Source organism: Stegostoma tigrinum, chromosome 30 (assembly GCF_030684315.1).
Source record: "Stegostoma tigrinum isolate sSteTig4 chromosome 30, sSteTig4.hap1, whole genome shotgun sequence".
Classification (NCBI taxonomy): domain Eukaryota; kingdom Metazoa; phylum Chordata; class Chondrichthyes; order Orectolobiformes; family Stegostomatidae; genus Stegostoma; species Stegostoma tigrinum.
Window position 1 is genome coordinate 1,396,282 of NC_081383.1, and position 4,410 is coordinate 1,400,691.

A 4,410-nucleotide genomic window follows, 5' to 3' on the forward strand; every position below is an offset into this window, starting at 1 on the left:
CTCTCCCTCTCTCTCCCCGTCTCTCACTCACTCTCCCTCTCTCTCCCCGTCTCTCACTCACTCTCCCTCTCTCTCCCCGTCTCTCACTCACTCACTCTCCCTCTCTCTCCCCGTCACTCACTCACTCACTCTCACTCTCTCCCTCCCCCGTCACTCACTCACTCTCTCTCTCTCCCCGTCTCTCACTCACTCACTCTCCCCCTCTCTCCCCGTCTCTCACTCACTCACTCACTCTCCCTCTCTCTCCCCGTCACTCACTCACTCACTCTCACTCTCTCCCTCCCCCGTCACTCACTCACTCTCTCTCTCTCCCCGTCTCTCACTCACTCACCCCGTCTCTCACTCACTCACTCTCCCCGTCTCTCACTCACTCACTCACTCTCCCCGTCTCTCACTCACTCACCCCGTCTCTCACTCACTCACTCTCCCCGTCTCTCACTCACTCACTCTCCCCGTCTCTCACTCACTCACTCTCCCCCTCTCTCCCCGTCTCTCACTCACTCTCCCTCTCTCTCCCCGTCTCTCACTGACTCACTCTCCCTCTCTCTCCCCGTCTCACACTCACTCTCCCTCTCTCTCCCCGTCTCTCACTCACTCTCCCTCTCTCTCCCCGTCTCTCACTGACTCACTCTCCCTCTCTCTCCCCGTCTCTCACTCACTCTCCCTCTCTCTCCCCGTCTCTCACTGACTCACTCTCCCTCTCTCTCCCCGTCTCTCACTGACTCACTCTCCCTCTCTCTCCCCGTCTCTCACTGACTCACTCTCCCTCTCTCTCCCCGTCTCTCACTCACTCTCCCTCTCTCTCCCCGTCTCTCACTCACTCTCCCTCTCTCTCCCCGTCTCTCACTCACTCACTCTCCCTCTCTCTCCCCGTCTCTCACTCACTCACTCTCCCTCTCTCTCCCCGTCTCTCACTCACTCACTCTCCCTCTCTCTCCCCGTCTCTCACTCACTCACTCTCCCTCTCTCCCCGTCTCTCACTCACTCACTCTCCCTCTCTCTCCCCGTCTCTCACTCACTCTCCCCGTCTCTCACTCACTCACTGTCCCTCTCTCTCCCCGTCTCTCACTCACTCTCCCTCTCTCTCCCCGTCTCTCACTCACTCTCCCTCTCTCTCCCCATCTCTCTCTCACTCACTCTCCCTCTCTCTCCCCGTCTCTCACTCACTCACTCTCCCTCTCTGTCCACTTCTCTCACTCACTCACTCTCCCTCTCTCTCCCCGTCTCTCACTCACTCACTCTTCCCGTCTCTCACTCACTCACTCTCCCTCTCTCTCCCCGTCTCTCACTGACTCACTCTCCCTCTCTCTCCCTGTCTCTCACTCACTCACTCTCCCTCTCTCTCCCCATCTCTCACTCTCCCTCTCTCTCCCCGTCTCTCACTCACTCACTCACCCTCTCTCTCCCCGTCTCTCACTCACTCTCCCTCTCTGTCCACTTCTCTCATTCACTCACTCTCCCTCTCTCTCCCCGTCTCTCACTCACTCACTCTCCCTCTCTCTCCCCGTCTCTCACTCACTCTCCCTCTATCTCCCCGTCTCTCACTCACTCACTCTCTCTCTCCCTCCCCGTCACTCACTCACTCACACTCTCTCTCTCCGTCACTCACTCACTCTCTCGCTCCCTCCCCCGTCACTCACTCACACTCACTCTCTCTCTTCCCCCCCGTCACTCACTCACTGTCTCTCTCTCTCTCTCCCCCCCCCGTCAATCACTCACTCACTCTCTCTCTCCCCCCATCTCTCTCTCTCTCTCCCCCGTCACTCACTCACTCTCTCTCTCTCCCTCTTCCCCGTCTCCCTCTCCCCCACTACCCCGCGACTCTCCCTCGTCTCCCTCTCAGCCTCTCCCCCGTCTCCCTCTCCCCTACTCTCTCCCTCTCCCCAACTCGCTCTCCCTCACTAACTACCCCCCGTCACTCACTCACACTCTCTCTCTCTCCCTCTCCCCCGTCTCTCCCGCTCTCTCTCTCTCTCCCCCCGACACTCACTCACTCTCTCTCTCGCCCTCTACTCTGTCTCCCCATCACTCCCTCACTCTCTCTCTCTCCCTCCCTCTCGCCCGTCTCCCCCTCCCCCGTCCCCCTCCCCAGCTCTCTCCCTCTCAATCACTCTCCCCCACCTCTCCACCCGCTCACTCACTCTCACCGGCCTCTCCCCCGCTCGCTCACTGCCTCTCCCCCGCTCGCTCACTCTCCCCCGCCCCTCCCCCGCTCGCTCACTCTCCCCCGCCCGCTCACTCTCCCCCGCCCGCTCACTCTCCCCCGCTCGCTCACTCTCCCCCGCTCGCTCACTCTCCCTCGCTCGCTCACTCTCCCCCGCTCGCTCGCTCACTCTCCCCCGCTCGCTCGCTCACTCTCCCCGGCTCGCTCGCTCACTCTCGCCCGCCTCTCCCCTGCTCGCTCACTCTCCCCCGCTCGCTCCCTCGCCCCCGCCTCTCCCCCGCTCGCTCCCTCGCCCCCGCCTCTCCCCCGCTCGCTCCCTCGCCCCCGCCTCTCCCCCGCTCGCTCCCTCGCCCCCGCCTCTCCCCCGCTCGCTCCCTCGCCCCCGCCTCTCCCCCGCTCGCTCCCTCGCCCCCGCCTCTCCCCCGCTCGCTCGCTCTCCCCGGCCTCTCCCCCGCTCGCTCGCTCTCCCCGGCCTCACCCCCGCTCGCTCGCTCTCGCCCGCCTCTCCCCCGCTCGCTCGCTCTCCCCCGCTCGCTCGCTCTCCCCCGCTCGCTCGCTCTCCCCCGCTCGCTCGCTCTCCCCCGCCTCTCCCCCGCTCGCTCGCTCACTCTCGCCCGCCTCTCCCCTGCTCGCTCACTCTCCCCCGCTCGCTCCCTCGCCCCCGCCTCTCCCCCGCTCGCTCCCTCGCCCCCGCCTCTCCCCCGCTCGCTCCCTCGCCCCCGCCTCTCCCCCGCTCGCTCGCTCTCCCCGGCCTCACCCCCGCTCGCTCGCTCTCGCATGCCTCTCCCCCGCTCGCTCGCTCTCCCCGGCCTCACCCCCGCTCGCTCGCTCTCGCACGCCTCTCCCCCGCTCGCTCGCTCTCCCCGGCCTCACCCCCGCTCGCTCGCTCTCGCCCGCCTCTCCCCCGCTCGCTCGCTCTCCCCCGCTCGCTCGCTCTCCCCCGCCTCTCCCCCACTCTCGCCCGCCTCTCCCCTGCTCGCTCACTCTCCCCCGCTCGCTCCCTCGCCCCCGCCTCTCCCCCGCTCGCTCGCTCTCCCCCGCCTCACCCCCGCTCGCTCGCTCTCGCCCGCCTCTCCCCCGCTCGCTCGCTCTCGCCCGCCTCTCCCCCGCTCGCTCGCTCTCCCCCGCTCGCTCGCTCTCCCCCGCCTCTCCCCCGCTCGCTCGCTCTCCCCCGCCTCTCCCCCGCTCGCTCGCTCACTCTCGCCCGCCTCTCCCCTGCTCGCTCACTCTCCCCCGCCTCTCCCCTGCTCGCTCACTCTCCCCCGCTCGCTCGCTCTCCCCCGCCTCTCCCCCGCTCGCTCCCTCGCCCCCGCCTCTCCCCCGCTCGCTCCCTCGCCCCCGCCTCTCCCCCGCTCGCTCGCTCTCCCCGGCCTCACCCCCGCTCGCTCGCTCTCGCCCGCCTCTCCCCCGCTCGCTCGCTCTCCCCCGCTCGCTCGCTCTTCCCCGCTCGCTCGCTCTCCCCCGCTCGCTCGCTCTCCCCCGCCTCTCCCCCGCCTCTCCCCCGCTCGCTCGCTCACTCTCGCCCGCCTCTCCCCTGCTCGCTCACTCTCCCCCGCTCGCTCCCTTGCCCCCGCCTCTCCCCCGCTCGCTCGCTCTCCCCCGCCTCTCCCCCGCTCGCTCGCTCTCCCCCGCCTCTCCCCCGCTCGCTCGCTCTCCCCCGCCTCTCCCCCGCTCGCTCGCTCGCTCTCCCCCGCCTCTCCCCCGCTCGCTCGCTCTCCCCCGCCTCTCCCCCGCTCGCTCGCTCGCTCTCCCCCGCCTCTCCCCCGCCTCTCCCCCGCTCGCTCGCTCGCTCTCGCCCGCCTCTCCCCCGCTCGCTCGCTCTCCCCTGCCTCTCCCCCGCTCGCTCGCTCTCCCCCGCCTCTCCCCCGCTCGCTCGCTCTCCCCCGCCTCTCCCCCGCTCGCTCGCTCTCCCCCGCTCGCTCGCTCTCCCCCGCCTCTCCCCCGCTCGCTCGCTCTCCCCCGCTCGCTCGCTCTCCCCCGCCTCTCCCCCGCTCGCTCGCTCTCCCCCGCCTCTCCCCCGCTCGCTCGCTCTCCCCCGGCGGCTCGCTCTCCCCCGCCTCTCCCCCGCTCGCTCGCTCTCCCCCGCCGGCTCGCTCTCCCCCGCCTCTCCCCCGCTCGCTCGCTCTCCCCCGCCTCTCCCCCGCTCGCTCGCTCTCCCCCGCCTCTCCCCCGCTCGCTCGCTCTCCCCCGCCTCTCCCCCGCTCGCTCGCTCTCCCCCGCCTCTCCCCCGCTCGCTCGCTCTCCCC